At 33.1% G+C, this 23002-nt stretch overlaps 1 pseudogene; it reads right to left on the bottom strand.

Moving 5' to 3' along the window:
- Window positions 1-205: 205 nt before the first annotated feature.
- LOC136321481 (U2 spliceosomal RNA) lies at window positions 206-345 on the bottom strand (annotated as a pseudogene).
- Window positions 346-23002: the final 22657 nt, after the last annotated feature.

Genomic DNA, 23002 nt, shown 5'->3' with positions numbered 1-23002 from the left:
TCTCCATTATCAGATTGACTGTCCTGAAATCCCTGAGCTGATGTTCAAAGTAACCCTTATTTAGAATAGTAATGCTTGCAATTCAGATATGCAAAAGAGAAGCTGTGCAGTGCTTCCATTAAGTGAAAAGGTAAAAGTTTTTGACTTAATAAGCATGTCACATCATCACAAGAAGAAGGATAAGTACAGTACACTGCGATATTTAGAGAGATCCCATTCACATAACATTTATTACAGTACACTGGTCTATTTTATTACTATTGTTAATCTCTTACTGTGCCTAATTTATTAAACCGATAAGTACAAATAATACACTTGATCTTAGCCAAAAGACTGAGAAGCGATTACAATGTCTAATTTATGAATTAAATTTTGTCATAGGTATGTACATATAGGAAAAGCATATTGTCTATGGAATTTAGTACTATACTGTTTTAGGTATTCACCTGGGGTCTTGGAACGTATCCCCTGTGGATAAGGAGAGAGACTATTGCACTTCAGCAGTTCAGGATCTAGTTAACCAGTTGCCCTTGAGGGAAGGCCTTGTAAACAGAGCTCTCTGAGTATTTCTTTAATTTGAGAGAGAGAGAGAGAGAGAGAGAGAGAGAGAGAGAGAGAGAGAGAGAGGGGAAAGGGGAGAGACAGCACCAGAAAGAACGAGAGAAAGAAAGAGAGGGACATGGACTTGCTGTTCCACCTATTTATGCCATCATTGGTTGTTTCTTGTGTGTTCCCCAACCCAGGATGACCCCACAATCTCAGCTGGTGGGGAGGACATTCCAACCAGTTCACCTACCTGGCCTGGTCCCAGTGCTCTGAGTATTTTGAAATGATTACTTTCCCTCTCCTCCACCTGAGAACATGAGTTGATTTTTCTCAATTATTTACTATGATAATTTGGTTTACTTTTGGAGACAAATCCCATTATATTATGGGCCCCCTTTCATGACTCGTGCTCTTTGTAGTTAAACTTTTAATGTTTTCAGCACTGAGCCCCCAGAGATTTGTCAGTGACAGTCCCTGCTTTGCTCTCCAGACACTGGTTCCTGAGGAGGCTTCTGCTTGTGAGTCTGCTCTGGTAAGTCCTAACTCCCTGTATTTACTTGCATATCTCTACCCTCTTAGAGGCAGCCCTTGTCCTTCCTGTGTCCTGCTGGATCTTAGGGATCCCAGAAATGTTGCTGGTTGCAGTTCAACTTTTTATGTTGTTCAGATGAAGTGCTACTTCCAAGGTCCTTACATGCAGTACTGAAAGCTGGAAGTCATTTGTTTTTTTTTAAGGCTTTTGACTACATATTGGAAATTAGGAGTGAAAATGTTAGTGAAAATGTTATGATGATGTTATTTATTTAAACAAACTGGGAGGGAAAACAAAGTATCTTGAAAATTACTATCATCTGAAGAACACTGTGGCTTTAGGATAATAAATGTGTATACTCTGTTAACACACAGAAATTTTTAATTTGTGTATGTCTTTCAAGGCACTAGGACCTTAAAGTAATGCCAACTAGGGAGAAAATCTGAACTATCAAGGTACTCTGTGTACATCTTTGGAACTATAAAGACTTAAGTATAGCTTTTGTTTTTTCTCTTTTAACAGGTGGTTTCAAAGTGGCAAGGGAAAGTACTGCGTGCAATAGAGAAAAACCTCTTACACTATTGTAATTAGACTGTTTGCCATTCAAGATAAGCTTTGAGGCTTTATAGAAAAGTTTCATTCATTAGTATTGATCTACAAATACTAATTTCCTTAACATAGTCAAAGATAGTGCTATATCACTGACTTTTCAATGTTTTCATAAGTGATTTGATATATTTTGTAACCTAGTATGTTTTCTTCACCACTTGATATTTATTCAAGTTATGAATAATTGCTTTTAAAAGTAACTTGGAAAGGATTCTATTTACATTTACTTTAAAAGAACTTAAAATGTGGACTATATTTTGCATAGTTTAGTTTATGTCTCAATTGTACATAGATGTTGTAAAATTACCTTGATATGCTGTTGTCTTTAACTTTTCAATTTAAAGTCATGTCCAAGTTTTCTATCACAAATTTATTTTATGGCATATTTTTAAAATAATTTTTAAAGTTTAGTGCATGCATTTGGTAAAATATGGTTAATAATTATGAAACCAAAAGCTTATAACTTATTCTATTTTTCTATTTATATTTATTGTATATCAATTAAGAGAAAAATTAAGAGAAACAGTCAAATGTTTCTGTCTTATTTAAACTAAGAAAAAAAGACATGTAAAATTTTTAGTATAACTGAATGTATGATTGTCTCTTTCTGTTTGTCATGTATCTATCTATCATCTATCTATTTTCTATCTATCATCTATCTATCTATCTATCTATCTATCTATCTATCTATCATCTATCTATCTCTACTTCTGAAGTGGCAATTATTCTAAGCATATACTAATAATTATTTCTCAACAGTCTATACATCCCTCATTAAATGTCACAAATACTGGATTTGACCCTTTCAGTCCCCTACCAGCACAAACACAGCAACCATTTTATCATATATATTATAATATAATGAGTTATATGATTACATTTTCACTGAATCTCCCTTGCTGAGTCAATAATAAGCCATGTAAAGACTGAGAACTTTTATCTTCTTCTTGGCTCCATTGTTAATCCGGTTGGTGTTACATGGTTTGTAATTGCTTTTTAAAACTGTCAATCACATAAATAAATTTCCTATTATCTGTGACAGTCTACAATTTAAACTATATTAGACAAAAATTGAAACCCATCCTATTTAGAGTCAGTGTGGATAGACAGTTAACTGTGCTCAATTTTTATTCCCATTCAAACATAGAACAAATCACATTTCAAAAGCATTTCTTTGTGCTTTAAAAGCTTACTACACACGATGTTTTGTAATCATAGCAAAATATGCCAGTATATTATGCATGCTAAAACAAAAACAAGATTAAAGTTAAGGATTATATTTTGTTATACTAGCAAATAGGTAATTTATAATTTTACATAAAATTATTATAAAACTAATTTAAATAATAAAGAATATAGAAAATACAGTGAAAATATAAACCTTTAAAATCATTCTCTATAATGTCACAACACAAGGAAAACCACACTAATATTTTAGCTTGTTATTTCAGAAACTTTTTTTTCTCTTGTGAAACTATTTGTTAGCCGATATGTATATAGTTTAAGTTACAAGATAGTTTTTGATACATGATATATATGTTTATATATACATGTGTATAAACTTGTCTACATATATATATATATATAGCTATATGGGTATATTCATGTGTGTATAATGTACATTATTAATATGCTAAATGGTGATATGTGCTTTAGAATGTGGTGTCATGATTATAGCTTTTTTATTAAAATAACTAATATGTTTCTATGTAATTAATTCTAAAATATTTTTAAGGTAATGCACCATCTTCTCTTTACTCATCTCAAATTATCTCAATCTATATAAAATCTCTATATAGCATTTGTTCTTGCATAAAGATAAATTTCCATTGATAAGTAGGTATTCTTTCAATATGGTAGTGAAACTATGATTAACTATAAAGAATTATTCTTACCACAGTTATCAAAATAGATCATCTCCAATATGAATAAGTAAGTCTATTTGAGTTTTCTAAATGCAGTCATTGTTTTGGGCCCAGGAGTGTATTACCTACTATGTAAAACTGATGATTTTCATTTTAGTTTCCATATGTTGTATCCTTTGTATCATCATACAAAGATTAATAATTAGAGGAAAAATAAAGTACATAGCCAGTGGCCAATGCCAGTTTGCACACCATAATATATATATATATATACACACACACACACACACACACACACACATATATATATAGCATTATATATATATATATATATATAATTTGTTTACTTCTTTTTTAAAATTTTCTTTTGGCAAATACTGTATGAAAAAATTTATCTTGAAACCTTTTTTGGATGTGTGATCTTGTATTTGGGTTCATTAAAATATTTTCTGAAGATCACCCATATTATAGTCATTACTGAATACATTAGACTACATTAATGAAAAGCTTATGCTATTATTGGAAGAGGGAAATAATAATCACATATAAAATTTTAGTGTCTGTAAACAATATGATTAAACGCAGAAGAGACTAATGTTACAGATTATTAGGGAAGAAGCTAATTTAGAGAAGTCATCAAAATACCTCTCTATGTGTTGATTTTGAACTGAGATATAAATTATAGAAAAAAATAGTCACATAAAATTCTGGAAGATGAGTATTCTATACATGGGATAAAAAAGGACATGTGATGTATGGTATTTTTTTTAAATTCAGGAGACTAATTTACAGGGGATGAGAACTCAAGAAATGGTTGGAGAGGAAAACAGGTAGGTCATTATATATATAGATCACAAAAAGTGGTTTGGATTTCATATAAGCTATAATAGGGAGACATTGTCCATTTTAGAAAGAATGTGACATGACCTCACTTATATACTTTTAATCTTTTTGGCTATTATGTGGATAATGGGTCATATGTTGGACAAGTGTGAATTTGAAAATTTTTACAGTAATTTGAACATCTGATGATGTATATTTAAAATTATAATTACAGCCTAACCAAGCAGTGGCACAGTGGATAGAGCATTGACCTGGGATGCTGAGGATCAGGTTCAAAACCCTGAGGTCACCGTCTTGAGCATGGGTTTATAGACATGCCCCCATGGTCACTGGCTAGAGCCCAAAGGTCGCTGGCTTGAAGCTCAAAGTTACTGGCTTGAGCAAGAAGGTCACTGGCTCAGCTGGAGCCCTGATCTCGTCAAGGCATATGTGAGGAAGCAATCAATGAGCAACTAAGTTGCTACAACATTGAATTGATGCTTCTAATCTCCCTTCCTGCCCATTTCTCTCTCACACATGTGCTATAAAAAATAAAAATAAATAAATAATACTAAAAATAAAATAATTAAAATGGCAACTTACAGTGTAGCATAAACATTAAAAATATTCAATCTTTGAATCATCAGTTTTACATGTTATAAATATATGCTAAATGAATAATTATGACTGTGCAATGAGAGATTTTAGATACTATTAGTGTAATAAATAAAATAAGATATTTAACAATTTAAATATCTAAAATAAACATTCAAATATACTGTCTTATGTTTTAATATTATATTCCCTACTAAAACTATTTAAAGTTATATATCATGACATAATATGCTGTTTATAATATTTACCTAAATATTATGATATGCCAACAGTACTTATGTTTATTGTTTTTTCACCAAATCTTCCTTAAGTGACAAAAAAAGCAGTAATCTAAAATATTAACCAATGAGGTAGAAAGAATTAGTATGTTTCATTCCAAGTGATAAAATTACATAAAAAACTGAACAAGCTTGCAGTTCTGGGGCATGGGTGGGTAGGCTGGTACTTGCTTAAACACATATAGTACTATGACTTGTTAAAAGTTTTCTTAATTATGCAGATTAGTATCAGAATAGAAATAAGATACAATCAGAAATTATCCCACATGTATAACAAAATATAATAAATTATATAAATAATAATTTCAATTGAATAAGAAGAACCCATGATTTTGTGATAGTTGGTTATCTAGCTAGAAAAATATGTGGTTCCTAGTTCACTTATACATCATAATACCTTACAGGGTTTTCCTTACAAAATGTAAAAGAATTTTTGAAACATATATAAAAATATAAACTAATAGTTTTAATTAGAGAAAGATTTCATAATAACACAACAATTACAAACCACACAGAAATATAATAGAAATTTGAACATATTAACATTAAATATTTGAATAGCAAAGTGAAACATGAACAAAGTAAAATTTTAGAAACTAGGAACAGAAAGATATAGCTAATTATTTAGACTATAAAAGGAAATCAATTATTTAAGACAAAAAAAGTGAATGATCCTTTTGAAATTTGAGAAATTTGGGGCAAAACATATGACCATACATTTCTCGGAAGAGACCTACCTGGGCAATGGTTTGATACACAAGCTGTTGAATAAATTCCAATAAATCTATTTGAGGTACATTTTAAAATTTTAATTATTGAAACAATGGAAACTTTCACACTTTTGATAGTTTTGAAATTTGTAAAATTATTTTGGGTGGCAATTTGGAGATGTCATTCAAAGATGTAGTGAATATATTCCAACATATCCTAAACAGTGCTCGCAGCATGAACAATAAGATCTATGCAACAGTCACATTAAAATAAAAATTTCAACAGGACTTTAATAGGGTGTGAGAGACTGAATTTAAATTTCATAAAGGGTAGCAAGAATTGAATTGTAACCAAGATAATAATCATGAGATTGAACATATTAAGTGGCATGTCATGCCAGAAATTACAAATAATTATTAAATTATAGTTTGTTAAACCAGTGACAGAGGTGAACACACATACACACACAGATATACATAATGTCAATATGCCAAAATCTATTGTTAATTTTTAAAAGGCTGGGTAGAAAGGAAATATTCTATAAATAAATATTAATATAATAGAAAACTACAATATGGTCCAGCCATATAATAGAAAAGTATGGACTTGGGAAAATGGATAAATGAAATTGAACTGCAAGCATCAGTGTGGATGGATCTAAAATAAAATTTATCTTAATTTTTAAAAAGAACAGATTATATTTATTAAAAAATGGAAAGCAAAAATATACCAATCCATTGTTTATAAAGTCTTGGTAATTATATTACTTTTAAAATCTAAAAAATATGAAATTTATATTATGTCATACAACTATTTAGCAAGTTAGCAAGTAATGAAATATTAACACTAGATACAAACTTTAAGAATATTTAATTAATTGTTTTATATCTTTGTAAGAAATGATAGGTGATTACAGTATCCTGGTCACACATAAATTCAGTGAACTGACTTTAAGTTGTAAGCTTAACTATAACTAAAGTGTAGTAAAAAAATAGTTGTATGATTCTTCAGTGGGTACATAAACTATTATGTTAGCTTTATAACATTCTACTAGTCAGTGAGGGGCTGATTATTTTGTATATTTTGTTTTACTTTTAATTGACAACTTAAAAAATAGATCGCATAGTCTACTTTTATTTATCTCAAGTATAAACATTAAATTTTAAATTATTCATAATATATTTGAAAAAAGTAGTGAATAATTTCAATTATTTATACTTTGTTTTTAAAGAGTAAATATTCCTATGGTTCTTCAGCTTATCTTAAATGATTGTAAATAAGTTATAATTCTTTTTTAGTTAAATCCAATATCTCCTAATCTTCAATAATAATGATACAAAACTGCACACACATACAATCTTTTTTATTAATTTAAACTATACTCATTTTTAGTCCATTTGTGCTGCATTCAATTATTTGTGTAATGCTATTTGTTATTAAAATTTATCTAAATTAATAAATCTTCTATAGTTATTAAACTATTCCAACTGTTTTAATAATCTATATTTGAATAGCACTCTATATCATAATTCATTAATATTGTTCTAGTTCTTGTCTCCTTGCTCAGTATCGACCTTGTTTTATATCTTTACATCTATAATTATAATACAACACACAGAGAAACAATAATAATTCATTCTGAGAACATCTATTCAGAAAATTGCTATATCTTTGAACTCCAAACAGAATCATACATTTGACATTACACTTTAAACAAAACACTTCCTTAACTAGCACACCAAAGATTATGAAAGAGAATATGTTACTTTTAAATAAAAAAACTCCATTTGTAGGATATAAATGAGAAACAGAGTAGTATGATGAAAGAACCGGTATAAAATATTATTTTTTTATAGATTTAGATATCAAGTACATGGCCTTTCTTAAACCCTGTCACTTCGATCTAAGAATGGTTCTTTTTCTTTTTGTATAATATATAAATACTATTAAAAAAACAGTCTTTAAATGCTAGAGAGAAGACAGAAATGAAGTAAGAAGTTGGCAGCCTCCAGATTTGATAGTCATTACTGAATGTCCATGTCCATATTATTGAAGGAATTTGTAGCCGAGAGGCAAATATTTCACTATGGTGAGAGGGACATACTGATGATGGATAAGATGTAGTATAGTTACTAGGAACTGTTTGTGAAATTTTGTTTTCAGCATAGCACAGCAATTATAAATTGAGGAAATTAAAAGGTGCATACAATTTTATAATCTAACTCCCAAAGCTTTCATTTCCAGCCCTGCAATCCACATTCAGTGTGGAACTTGGAAGGACTTCTTATAGTTAATAATGGAGAAAACTATATCTTGTCATATGTGTGTGTGTGTGTTGTGACACAATAGGTTACATATTTCTGTCCACCTGGGTAGTGACAGTAAGGGTAAATTATTTCAGAATAGTTTGATAAAAATTTAATATTGTTCAATTATAGATTAAATGTGTCTTATGTCATTCCAACACCATCATCGTAGAATTGAAATGGTCAGGAAAACATCAGGGATCGTATATAGGTAACTAAACACCACAGGTCTTCAATTGAACCTCATCCTCTTTTGAAGTCTACTGAAAAAGGGTTACATAGAATCACAGTTCTTGAGAACCTTGGATTTTAGAAAGATGTCCATAAACTGACCATATAGAAAGGATTGGGCAGGATTTTAGTCACTTAAACTAGGATATATGGAATACAATGTGTTTTAAGAGAGTAATAGATAATATCCTCAGACAAAATTTTCAATACATAATTGAAGTTGAACCTAGTTACTGCATATTCTTTGTGGAGGCTAGGAAATGAGAAAGAATAAGCTCCATTTAAAACAGTAGAAAACTTTGATTTTTCTGAGTTACATATAATGTTTGCTTCTTAAATTCCTTAACAGTTTAGGAATCCTTTGAATGTAACACTTTAATCAGTTCCAGTACATAGACTTCTTTGTTTGACTAACATTAAATTATCTATTTCACCAAATTTCATTTTAAAATTGAGTAAAAAATCAATATGCAGGTAATGATGTCTACAGAACCAGCTGTGAGAAAGTGTACAAAACAACTGAAAGAAAACAATGTAGACACAGAAAATGCATAAATATTCTTCTCATTGAATTATGAGAATTATTTATTGCATTAAACATTGCACGAAATATTTACTGTGCTGTAAAGCATTGGACGAATAGCAAATTGTTGAATATACAGTATTATGCTATCATCAGTGAGATTATTATATAAATAAGTGCTTCTTAGACTTCAGAGATGAGAAGGAAAATTGAAAAAGTTTCTAATTCAGCAATCATAGGTGTTTATTATACAATGGCACAATGCTAAAGCATATTAATTATTCATTGGATGATAAACTCCTGGAGATGCAAGGCTGTGGTTTATACCTATTTGCAACCCAAATACTGTTTATGATGCTCAACAGATAGAAACATGATCCAGCAAACTAACTGAATTACCAATTAAAGTGTCATAAGATATTACCAATTTGTAAAATAAATTGAAAAATTATTTTATTTAATAATTTTAACAATTGTTTGAGTAAGTAATATTTTTGGAATAATTATTAGGAAACATATTTTATGAGTTTGTTAGGGACAGGATTCATTGGTTGCAGTAAAACACAGTTATATTTTTTTTAGAAGGATGAGACAATGATTTTTAGCACTGTCAAAAATATTCCTCTTCAGCTATAAAAGGGCCTCTCAGTATCTTTTACATTGTTTTTCCTTAAAAGCAGATTACCTCCTGGTACAATAGTATTGTCTCATACTTCATCTTACTCAAATTGGACCCAAAATTAATTCAGCCTTTTTAGGTTAGAACAGATCGTTTTATATACTGTGTTAATTACAATCATAGTAACTTTATTCTCACTGCCCCTAAATGAGATAGTTTCCAAAATAATGTTTTACTTTTTCTCAATAATGAAAAAATATTATCCTGAATAAATCTTCTGTAATATGAAACGCAAACTGTGTCATTTGTACTTTACTTTTTGTTTTACTGGGAAATTTAGTTGTATATACAAACAGAATTGTGTTGAATGACCATATATTTTTAAAAGTATTTTAATTATCTACTATGTACTAATCAACTCTCCTAAGTTCCTCATTTATTGTGTATATATATATATATATTATATATATAATATATATATAATAGTTTATGTCACTTGTCAATCTCATTTAACTTTTTTGAACTTTGATATGTACTTCAATTATTACAAATATTAACAACAGTTAGGTTATTTTTCTTATTGGTGGTTTTGGCAAAAAGTTAAAAATCACACATTTCATTTTTTTAACATGCTTTTGATAAATTTTAAATTTTCTTTTGGCCCTGGCTGGTTCACTTAGTGGTAGAGCATTGGCCTCACATGTGGAAGTCCTGGGTTTGATTCCCGACCAGGGCACACAGAAGTGACCATCTACTTCCTACACCCCTAAACCTCCTCCTTCTCTCTTTCTTTCTTCCCTTCCCACCGCCATGGCTCAATTGGTTCCAGTGAGTTGGCCTCAGGTACTGAGGATGGCTCTGTGACCTCTATCTACCTCAGAAACTAAAAATAAATAAATACAAAAAAGAAGGCACAGTTGCTAACCAACACAGCAATGGCCCCAGAGGGGCAGAGCATCACCCCCGAGTTGGCTTGCTAGATGGATCTCTATCAGGGTGCATGCAGGCGTCTGTCTCTCTCCCTCCCATCCTCTCAGTAAAAAAATTAAAAATAATAAAAAATAATTTTTCTGTGCTTTACTCATAATTCATCATCCTGCATAGAAGGGTGTAGCAAATATGACAGTGGGAATGAGAGCTAAAAGACACCAATGACATTGCTGGAAATACATATTTCTGCATTTCAGTAAAGTGAAGAATGTTGCTTGATAAAAATATTTTCAGACATCCCTGTAATAAACAATCTACCAGTCAATCAATCAAAATATGACATTTATGTCACAGAAATGTAGCCCAGGAAACTGTGATATAACTTTATATACTTGTATTTTCTCTCTCTTTTTTTTTTTTGTATTTTTCTGAAGTTAGAAGCATGAAGACAGACAGACTCCCATATGCACCCAACGAAGATCCACCTGGCATGCCCACCAAGGGGTGATGCTCTGCCCATCTGGGACGTGGCTCCACTGTGGGCGGGAGCAATTCTAGCACCCTTGGCAGAGGCCATGGCATGAAGCTGTCCTCAGCACCCAGGCCAACTTTGCTCCAATGGAGCCCTGGATGAAAGAGATATAGAGGAAGGAGAGGGGAAAGGGTAGAAAAACAGATGGCAGCTTCTCATTTGTATACTGGCTGTGATTGGAACTCAGGATTTCCACATGCTTGATCGACACTCTACCGCTGAGCTAACCAACTGGGTCCAACTTTATATCTTTTTAAAATATATATATATTTTTAAATGTCAATTTTATTACAGTTATGTCATAGAAAAAAACAGAAAAGCAAACAAAAAGTGTGGCTTATATTTGAAAAACAAAGTATATATATATATATATATATATATATATATATATATATAAAATTACTGAAGTAATAAGTAACAGCTTCAAATGGGCCATCCATAATGTGAGTAATAGCTATTAACTGAAATAATATATTTCTAAAGCAAAATTTTGACTCAAAATAACTGTTCCTGGTCTATAGGCTCTGGTTGGGAAGCTCAGTTGGTTAGAGCATCATGCTGATACCTTAAGGTCATAAGTTCAATTCCTGGTCAGTGCATGTAAGAGTCAACCAATGAGTGCATAAAACAACAAATTGATATTCTGTCTCTCATCTTTTCTCTTTCTCTGTAAAATCAATAAATAAAAATTAAAAAAAATAAATTAAATAAAAATGTATGTTATATTGCTAAATTTTTATTCTTTAAAACCATTGTGACTATTTAGTGGATTGAAAAACAAATGTTGTATTCTATGTATTATACATACACATATGTTTGTGTATACATATTTATCGCATTGCATGCATACTGTCAAAGGTATGGGCCATAATTTTACATATATTTCTGTTCATATATATTAACTTATACAAAATAAATTTATATATACTAAGCCAGAAGGTAATTGGGTTCTCATGGAATTAAAAATATATTACTAGTTTCAGGTATTTTTTAATAAAATCAGAAGATGTTGGGTATTTGAAATGTTTTCTTTAATATGATAGTAGTTTCAAATATTTATAAATAAGAATAAACATAATATTAATCTGTGCACCAACATCATGCACACATAATGGAACCTCACACAAATGATTTATATTATGATAAAAGAACATTGCATAATTTCCTGAAACTGACATAATTTCCTGGAATCAAAAGATATCGATACTACTCCCCTTTAACTTCTCAGATAAAATGAAGTATCAGAATGTTTCATAATGTAATAAAAGAAACCAAAGAACTCAACATACCTATAAATATAATTGTGGCATTATATGCACGTTTTATCTTTAATAGTTTAAAAAATGGCCTGCATCATAGTTGATTTTGATGTAATTTATAATTATAAGAAAGATATGTTCATTTTTCCAGAAAATTTTATTCAACAATTGATAGAACATTTGTAGGTCAGGCCCCTAACCATAGTCATATGACAGTAGACTGAAGGGTAGGTCACCTTTCAACAAAATTAGAGTTCTACTTTTTAAATGTACTCCTTATGAATATTCAGCAAACATGGTCAGTTTCTTCAGTGAGTTATATTTAAACCAAGTGCTAAAATAATTCATAGAATTGAGATATTCACAAGATCCATTCATGTTGTTGCAAATGGCAGAATTTCATATTTTCTTATGGCTTAGAAACATCTCACTGTATATATGTACCACATCTTTATCCAATTATTTATCAAAAGACACTTTGGTCGTCTTCATGTCTTGTCCACCATGAATAATGCTGCAATGAACATAGCATGCTAAGTGAAATAAGTCAGAAAAAGTCAAGAACCATATGATTTCACTAATACGTGGAATGTACAACTGAAGCAATAAATGAACAAAAAAGAAAATCAAATAAACAAATTCATAGACACAGACAACAGTATGAGGGTTACTGGAGGAAAAGTGGTTGTGGTAGTTAAGTATTTAGAAAGTCAAATATATGGTGACAGAGGCGATTTGACTTCAGGTGGTGAGCATACAATGCAATATACAGATGATGTATCATGTAATTATACACTATATAATCCAGGAGTCTCAAACTCAACTCAGCATGTGGGCCGCAGAGCAAGATCACAGCCCTTCGGCGGGCCGCACTAGGTCTACAAAAGGCAACTGTTACGCAACACTTTTCTCACTGCAGTTGAAAACAAAAAAAAAATCAGTACAACAAGCACAATCGTACATGCAGTTTACTCAGTGTCACAAAACGACCAGAAACTGTAGTTCGCATCACAACTGCTGTTAACTAAGCTAATATCTAGCTAGGATGCTAGAGAAATGAAAAATACAAGTAGGCCCTTAGGCTTACTTAATTTTATCCAAAATATTTTGAACTTCGTGGATTAGTCTGCGGGCCGCACAAAATTGTTCGGCGGGCTGCGAGTTTGAGACCCCTGATATAATCTATATAATTTTAAAATCTATATAATTTTATTAAAGTGTCACTCCAACAAATTTAATTTTAAAAATGAATTAAGGAATGAATGAAAATATATAATTGAGTTTTGTAACTTCCCACAATACTTTTATTTACAGACCTCACATTTCTATGCTACAAATTGTGTTGACCCAAAGTACATAAAACTGCTATTCTCTCCATCCTAGCCCAATCTCTCTCTCTCCCCATCAATTTTTCTTCCTAAGCAATTCGCTTGTTTGGGGACATATCATCTATTGTCTGATCTGGCATTGCAGTTGTATAGAAGCTACTCGGTTAACTTCTACTCTGTTATTAATGGGATGTTTCAATTGAACAATGAAGGAAAGACTCAGTGGTAATAAAGGAAATGCTTATTGTGGTAAAAACTTCAAACTCCAGATTTATTAAGTAGTTTTCATACAACCATAAGTAAATAAATAAAAAAGAAATAAGAAAGACCAAGTCTAGACAATTCATAACAACAGTCATTACAGTTGTTTCTCTTTTATTTATTTAGCTCCAAATTTTCCCCCTTCCAGTGTTTATGTTTTTTGATTAAATGTAATGGGGTGACATTGATAAATCAGGGTACATATGATCAGAGAAAACAGCTATAGGTTATTATGACATTTGATTATGCTACATTCCCATCACCCAAAGTCCAATTATCTTCCGTCACCTTCTAACTGGTTTTCTTTGTGCCCCTCCCCTCCCCCAACCCCCTCCCTCTCCTCCCCCCCACCCTGTAACCCCAACACTGTTGTCCATGTCTATGAGTCTCATTTTTATGTCCCACCTATGTATGGAATCATATAGTTCTTAGTTTTTTTCTGATTTACTTATTACGCTCAGTATGATGTTATCAAGGTCCATTCATGTTGTAAAAGATCCGATGTCATTATTTCTTATGGCTGAATAGTATTCCATAGTATATATGTACAAAGCTTTTTAATCCACTCATCCTCTGATGGACACTTGGGCTATTTCCAGATATTTGCTATTGTGAACAATGCTGCCATAAACATGGGGTGCATTTCTTCTTTTCAAACAGTGCTATGGTGTTCTTGGGGTATATTCCTAACAGTGGGATAGCTGGGTCAAAAGGCAGTTTGATTTTTAATTTCTTGAGCAATGTCAATACGGTTTTTCACAGTGGCTGCACCAGTCTGCATTCCCAGCAGCAGTGCAGGAGGGTTTCCTTTTCTCCACATCCTCGCCAGCACTTATTCTGTGTTCTTTTGTTGATGAGCGCCATTCTGGCTGGTGTGAGGTGATATCTAATTGTGGTTTTAATTTGCATTTCTCTAATGATTAGTGATGTTGAGCATTTTTTCATATGCCTATTGGCCATCTGTATGTCCTCTTTGGAGAAGTGTCTATTCATTTCTTTTGCCCATTTTTGGATTGGATTGTTTGTCTTCCAACTTAAGTTTTACAAGTTCTTTATAAATTTTGGTTATTAACCCCTTATCAGAACATTGTCAAATATATTCTCCCATTGTATAGTGTGTCTTTTTATTCTGTTCTTATTATCTTTAGCTGTGCAGAAGCTTTTTAGTTTGATAAAGTCCCTTTGTTTATTCTGTCTTTTATTTCACTTTCCTGTGGAGAAAAATTGGCAAATATATTGCTGTGAGAGATGTCAGAGAGCTTACTGCCTATGTTTTCTTCTAAGATGCTTATGGTTTTATAGCTTACATTTAAGTCTTTTATCCATTTTGAGTTTATTTTTGTGAATGGTGTAAGTTGGTGGTATAGTTTCATTTTTTTGCAGGTAGCTGTCAATTTTCCCAACACAATTTGTTGAAGAGGCTGTCTTTACTCCAATGTATGCTCTTACCTTCTTTGTCAAATATCAGTTGTCCATAGAGCTGTGGGTTTATTTCTGGGTTCTCTGTTCTGTTCCATTGATCTATATGCCTGTTCCTATGTCAGTACCAGGCTGTTTTAAGTACAATGGCCTTACAATATAACTTGATATCAGGAAGTGTGATACCTCCCACTTTATTCTTCCTTTTCAAGATTGCTGAGGCTATCCGTGTTCTCTTTTGGTTCCATATAAATTTTTGAAATATATGTTCTATATCTTTGAAGTAAGTCATTGGTATTTTAATCGGAATTGCATTAAATTTATATATTGCTTTGGGTAATATAGACATTTTAATGATGTTTATTCTTCCTAACCATGAGCATGGTATATGCCTCCACTTGTTTGTATCTTCCCTGATTTCTTTTATCAATGTTTTATAATTTTCCGAGTACAAGTCCTTAATCTCCCTGGTTAAATTTATTCCTAGGTACTTTATTTTTTTGGTTGCAATGGTAAAGGGGATTGATTCCTTAATTTTTATTTCTGACAGTTTATTGTTAGTGTATAAAAATGTCTCTGATTTCTGAGTATTGATTTTATATCCTGCCACCTTGCTGAATTCATTTAGCAGGTCCAGTAATTTTTTGACTGCGACTTTAGGGTTTTCTATATACAATATCATATCATCTGCAAATAATGATAGTTTTTCCAATTTGGATGCCTTTTATTTCTTTTTCTTGTCTGATTACTGTGGCTAGGACTTCTAGAACTATGTTGAATAAGAGTGGTGAAAGGGAGCACCCCTGCCTTGTTCCTGATCTTAAGGGGATTGCTTTTAACTTTTGCCCATTGAGTATCATATTGGCTGTGGGTTTGTCATAAATAGCCTTTATCATGTTGAAGTATGTTCCCTGTATTGCCACTTTGCTGAGAGTTTTGATCATGAATGTGTGCTGGATTTTATCAAACGCTTTTTTTGCATCTATTAAAATTATCATGTGGTTTTTCACCTTCCTTTTGTTCATGTGATGAATCATATTGATTGATTTGCAAATATTGTGCCAGCCTTGCCTCCCAAGAATAAATCCTACTTGATCATGGTGTATGATTTTTTTCATTTATTGCTAGATCCGGTTTGCTAATATTTTGTTGAGGATTTTTGCATCTAAATTCATCAGGGATATTGGCCTATAATTTTCTTTCTTTGTGTTGTCTTTGCCTAGTTTTGGAATCAAAATTATGCTTGCCTCATAAAAGGAGCTTGGAAGTCTTCCTTCCTCTTGAATTTTTTGAAATAGCTTGAGAAGGATAGGAATTAATTCTTCTTTGAATATTTGGTAGAATTTTCTTGTGAGCCATCAGGTCCAGGACTTTTCTTTTTTGGGAGTTTTTTGATAACTATTTCAATCTTATTTGTTGTAATTGGTCTGTTTAGGTTTTCTGATCTTTCCAGATTAATTTTTGGAAGATGATAAGTTTCAAGGAATTTGTCCATTTCATCTAGGTTGTCTAGTTTTTTGGCATACAGTTCTTCATAGTATTTTCTTAAAATATTTTGTATTTCTGTTGTGTCAGTTATTTCTCCACTCTCGTTTCTAATTTTATTTATTTGAGTTCTCTCTCTTTTTTCTTGGTGAGTCTGGTTAAAGGTTCATCGATCTTGTTTACCTTTTCAGAGAAACAGCTCCTGGTTTCATTGATTCTCTGTATTGTTTCTTTAGCTTCTATGTCATTTATTTCTGCTCTGATCTTTATTATTTCCTTCTTTCTACTAGCTCTGGGATTTATTTGCTGTTCTTTTTGTAGTTCTTTTAGATGTAGGTGAAGTTGTTTATCTCATCTTTTTCGAGCTTCTTGAGGTATGCCTGTAATGCTATAAAATTCCCTCTCAGGACTGCTTTTGCTGTGTCCCATAAATTTTGAGTTGATGTATGCTCATTATCATTTGTTTCTAGAAATTTTTAATTTCTTCTTTGATCTCATTGTTTACCCATTTGTTATTTAATAACCTGCTATTTAGTTTCCAAGTGTTTGAGTATTTTTCAGTTTTTCTGTTGTGGTTGATTTCTAGTTTCATGTCATTGTGATCAAAGAAAGTGCTTGATATGATTTCAATCTTTTTAATTTTGTTGAGACCACTTTTGTGCCCTAACGTGTAGTCTTTTCTAGAGAATGTACCATGAGCACTTGAAAAGAATGTATATTCTGCTGTTTTAGGGTGAAAGGTTCTGAAGATATCTATTAAATCGAGTTGATCTAATATGTCCTTTAAGTCTGCTGTTTCTTTGTTAACTTTCTTTCTTGGGGATCTATCTAATGATGTTAATGGGGTATTGAAATCCCCTACTATTATAGCATTGCTGTTGATCTTGCCCTTTCAATCCATCAAAATCTGCTTTATATATTTAGGTGCTCCTATATTAGGTGCATAGATATTTATAACAGTTATATATTCCTGTTGGTTTGCTCCCTTTATCATTATGAAATGACCTTATTTATCTCTAACTTTAGTCTTTGTTTTAAAGTCCATTTTGTCTGATATAAGTATTGCTATCCCAGCTTTTTTTTCATTTCCATTTGCATGAAATATTTTTTTTCACCCTTTTATGTTCAGTCTATCTGCATCTTTTGTTTTAAGGTGTGTCTCTTGTAGACAGCATATGTATGGGTCCTGTTTTCTTATCCACGCAGCTACCCTATGTCTTTTGATCAGATCATTTAATCCATTTATATTTAAGGTTATTATTGATATGTAATTGTTTATTGCCATTTTATTCTTTAAAACTGTATTTCTCTTTTACTATATTCTTTTTCTCCTTTGATCTGTATACAACAGGTCTCTTAGCATTTCTTGCAGCCTTGGTTTGGTTGTAGTGAATTCCTTGAGTTTTTTTTTTATCTATAAAGCTTTTTATTTCTCCCTCAATTTAAAAGATAGCCTTGCTGAATAAAGTAGTCTTGGTTGTAGGTTCTTGTTCTGCATTACTTTGAATATTTCTTGCATCCCTTCTGGCTTCAAGTGTTTCTGTTGAGAAGTCAGAATTCATCCTTATGGGGGCTCCTTTGTAGGTGATAGTCTTTTTTTCTCTAGCAGCTTTTAATATTTTCTCTTTATCACTTAGCTTTGATATTTTAATTATGATGTGTCTTGGTGTTGATTTCTTTCAGTTTCACCTTAGTGGAGTTCTCTGTGCTTCCTGAACATGTGAGATGTTTTCCTGCCTTAATTGAGGGAAATTTTCAGCTATGGTATGCTTGAACAAAGTCTCTATCCCTTCTTCTTTCTCTTCTTCTACAGGAACCCCTATGATGCGGATGTTATTTCTTTTCATGTTGTCACAGAGCTTTCTTAGAGTTTCCTCAGACTTTTTGAGTCTCTTTTCTTTCTTCTGCTCTGCTTCCATGTCTTTATTTATTGTGTCCTCTAACTCACTGATTCGATTCTCTGCTTCATCTATCCTGCTTTTAATTCCTTCCATTGTGTTCTTTATTTCAGATATTGTATTTGTCATTTCTGACTGATTCTTTTTTATTATTTCAATGTCCTTTTTTATATTTGCTATCTCTTTAATTAGGTGTTCGTAATGGCCATCTATGGTTGTTCTAATATCTTTGAGCATCCTAACAATCATTATTTTAAATTCTGTATCTGGTAATTTGGTTATATCTGATTCATTTAGGTCCTTTTCTGGGGATTTCTCTTGGTTCATTTGTGTTGCATTTCTCTGCCTTTGCATTTTCTCTGTGTAAAGGAAGGTTTTGGCCACTGGAACCCACTGCCTATGGCCTCTGTTCCCTAGGTATGGTCTGTCTGCAGGCCCAACACCCCATCTTCTATTGCTGCCTAGGGCTTTTGGGTTTGGGCGTTGCCATTGCCTGCCTACTGGGGCTATTGCTGAGGTTTCCACCTCTCATTCACGGGAGTGGCTATGATCACGTACTTGGGTGCACAAGCCTTGGTGGACTTGGCCTTTGCCCCGCCCCTATTGGTGGCTTTATGCTTGGCCCTGAGGGCAGTGGTGAGCACCTTTGCTCAGCTGCGGGTCTTTGCCTGTTTCCAGGCTTTTGTCTGGCCCTTGCAGGAGGAGCCTGCTCGTGGAAAGGCTGCTAGCCTTGGCTCTACCGGCCAGTAGTGAAAATCTGCTTGTTCTGGGCTTTTGGATCCATCCCCGTAGGAGGAGCTGGCTCTCAAGTCAGGCCACAAGCCTCGGTTCTATGGGCAGGGCCAGGCTATGCTCCTGTGCCCTTGCTCAAGGGCTCCTCTCCGCCCCTTCCAGGGTTCCTGTCCTTCTCCTGCAGGCTGGATTACAGGCTGCCGGCAGCTGGGCTTGACCGCTTTTGTGGTCAAGACTGAGCTCACACATGAGCCTAGTGGTGGCCAGCTGGCTTCTGCCCCTGCCGACAGAACTGCGCCTCCTCTTCCCGCCACCGCCCGCCCTCTGGGGAGCCCTCAGCCATGTGGGGTGCAGGTGCTGCAGCTCAGACCCTAAGACTCACTACTGTAGTCCCGAAATCTTCTTCCTTTTAAGCAACTCTGCTCTGAGTGCCGCGAGAAAGCTTGTTTGGCTGGTGTCCTGCTTCCCTTTGCTGGTATTGCTGTTTCTGGGGGGAATATTCCCTTCAAATTTGGGGAGTGACTCATCGCAGGGGTTAGGCTGGCTGTCTCCCAAAATGTTTCTCCCTGTGAATCCTAGATTACACTCTTTTCCTGCTACTCCAGGCCTCTCCTCTCTCCCTATCCCCCAGGGTCCTGGGTGAGTAGTTATGAGAAAGGTGTTCTGCATGGTCCCTTTAAGAAGAATCCTGGGTCTGAGAAATCAGACTCTTTCTCACAAGCAGTATCCTGACTTGTTTCCAGCTAAATACTGTCCTTACACCTCTTCTGGGCTCTGGGGCTGCAGGCTGGGGCTTTGTTTCTGGGATTCAGGACCCTCCCCTCTCTGCTAAACTCACTTCCAGCCCCGCGAGTCTCTCCTGGCTGCCTCCTGGCTGCCGTTCGCTCTGGGGAGCTGGGCAGCCCTCTCCACGTTTCCGCTTTTCTTACCAGTCTCGGTGTGGCTTCTTCAGTGTTCCTTGGTTGAAGTCCTTTTAGTTTAGTCCAAAGTTGGTTTTTCCAGATGATAGATCTTAAAATTAGTTTGTAATCCACTTTGGTTCTGGGGGGTGGATGTTGGTATGCCATCTTGTCTTCTCCAAGTGTTTATATTTTTAATTGACTCTTCAGCACAATATAAAAAAACAGTTAACTGATCACTATGAACTCCCAAATTTACATTTAAATCTAGTTGCCTTTTTCAATACATAGCCCAAGTAATGTTTACACATTACTGCTGTAGAAACACCAAGAACTTTAAAATGCATAACTTATTTCATTATATTACCTATGCAAGCCTAAAATTTATATTTTAATTCTCAGGAAGTGAGTTTAGCAGAGAGGGGAGGGTCCTGAACCCCAGGAACAAAGCCCCAGCCTGCAGCCCCAGAGCCCAGTGTCAGCAGCCCTATTAATCCAGTTGTCCAAGTCATGAAACCAGCCTGACTACCCTCTCTCTTTCACCAGTATCAAGTCAATCACAGTGTCTGATTACGCTTAAATGTCACTTAAAGTTTTTCACTTTTCCTTACTTGTGCCAACATTATTTTACTATAAGCAATCATGAACTTTGTGGTAAAAAGATATTTTAAAATTCTGTTTAAAGTTATATCACTATTCTGCTTAGTAATTTAATTATTTTCCATTATTCTTAGCATTTTCAATGTTGGAACCTTTAATAGAGCTTATAAGAAGGTTTCAGACAAGCCCTCTATGTTTTTCATCATTATATTATGCCTCATTTCCTCATGCTCTATGTTCTAGCTATATTAAATTTAGTTATTCAGCTATGCTATGATTTACCCCTCCATAAGGCTGTGTTTATTCTTTTCATCACCCTAAAAAGAGAAGATAATACAAGTTGGTGATTTTTTCTTAATTACATGCATAAGACTTTTGTCAGTTTCAACTTCTCTTGGACTTTTATCTTTTTGATCTTTGTTACAATAATATATGGATTGTCTTATTATTTGAGGTCTTTCTTCATATTTGGAGTGAAGATATAAGAACTGTGTTTAAACTTAAGAGAAAGAAAATATGAAGATGTTTCAGTATGTCTTAGAGCTCACCTTAGGAAAGAGTCCTGGAGGCTATCATGGTTTACCAGTGGACTCATTATTTTAGAACAGTGATTCACAATAGCTGAAAGAATTTTTAATAGAGTGCATACTTTTAGCTTTTACCATCTAGGAATCTTCAGCAAAAGTAATAGTTTTTTGAATGAGGTGAGCTCATCCTGTCTTCTCTCCATTTCTCTTTCTTTCTATACATTCCCAATTCATAGCATTCTTTGTGCAATGTCACTTTAGCAAGGTTTTGTAATTATGGTTTAAGATCCTTTTGATATTTGTAATTCTAGTGGCCACTTTCTTTTCAATTGCCTCTGAACAATGTTTTTCAATTTATTTTTGTACATTTTCAAATCATTATATTACCAATGCTGAAATTTATTTTTCTTGTGTTCTCAAACCTTTAGTTCCTGTTTCAGGGTTTGGCTTAACACCTTAAGCCTAATAAATCTCAGTTTCATCCATTGAAAATAAAGAAAATGGAAAATATTATCCTGTTCCAGTAGATATTAGATAATAAAAGTTTAAAAATAAAGATGATAGTCTGCAATTATGTATTATAAATACTACAACTAAAATGACACTTAAAGCTATGGATACTTTTCAGAACGTCTTTTTTTATGTGAATAGTCAGAGAATTTTATGTCAATATATATTTCAGAAAATGTGTATTTCATGCCCGCTGACATCAGACTGTTACTTTACTAGACCAGTGCTCATTCTAACATATGTAAATGACCAAGTTCTCATGACTTAGTACTTGGTTCTTGGGAAGGAATGAGAAGCCACATTGAAGGTAGGACTGTAAATGGGTAATGTCAAACCAGCAGTAGATAAAAATAAGTTTTTTAAAGTAACTGAGGACAGAAAGGCATTATGAAAAAGCCATTTATAATGACCACCACGAACAAAACAAATATGTTGATATTAAACTTTGAGGTGATCAGAGCGCTCCTAAATTTTTCCAGGATTTGCACCTTTCTAACATGAATGCAAAGTTTTGCAAATGCATAATAAATGTATTTCATATAAAATACCAGACACAATGCCAATATTAGGTGCCAACATCTAATTATTCAAATCTTTCCTAATATTAATTTTTGCCATTATCTTGCACTCCTCACCCTGCTGGCTTAGCTAATATGCTTGTATTAGATAAGAATTTACCCAAATTCCTGTTCTTCAAAACAGAATATAATTTAGCTAAAGGAAATGAAACTTCATCAGTATTACATAGACATAATCTCTCTGCCAGTATTACTAAAGCAAATATGAACTGTACTTCTACTATGACTATTTAATCCCTCTACCAATATGGTGAGCCTCTTAGTTTCTCTTTCAATTTCTTTGCAAACAGTGAATAAATTACTGACTATATAAATTTTCCTGGTATGTCATTTTTTCTAATTAGGTGCAACTTTTAACAAATTGAATACAGATGTAGGAAGGATAAC

The sequence above is a fragment of the Saccopteryx bilineata genome, chromosome 1 (assembly GCF_036850765.1).
Source record: "Saccopteryx bilineata isolate mSacBil1 chromosome 1, mSacBil1_pri_phased_curated, whole genome shotgun sequence".
Taxonomy (NCBI): domain Eukaryota; kingdom Metazoa; phylum Chordata; class Mammalia; order Chiroptera; family Emballonuridae; genus Saccopteryx; species Saccopteryx bilineata.
Note: the sequence above shows the minus strand (reverse complement) of the source record. Positions and strands in the feature narration are given on the sequence as shown.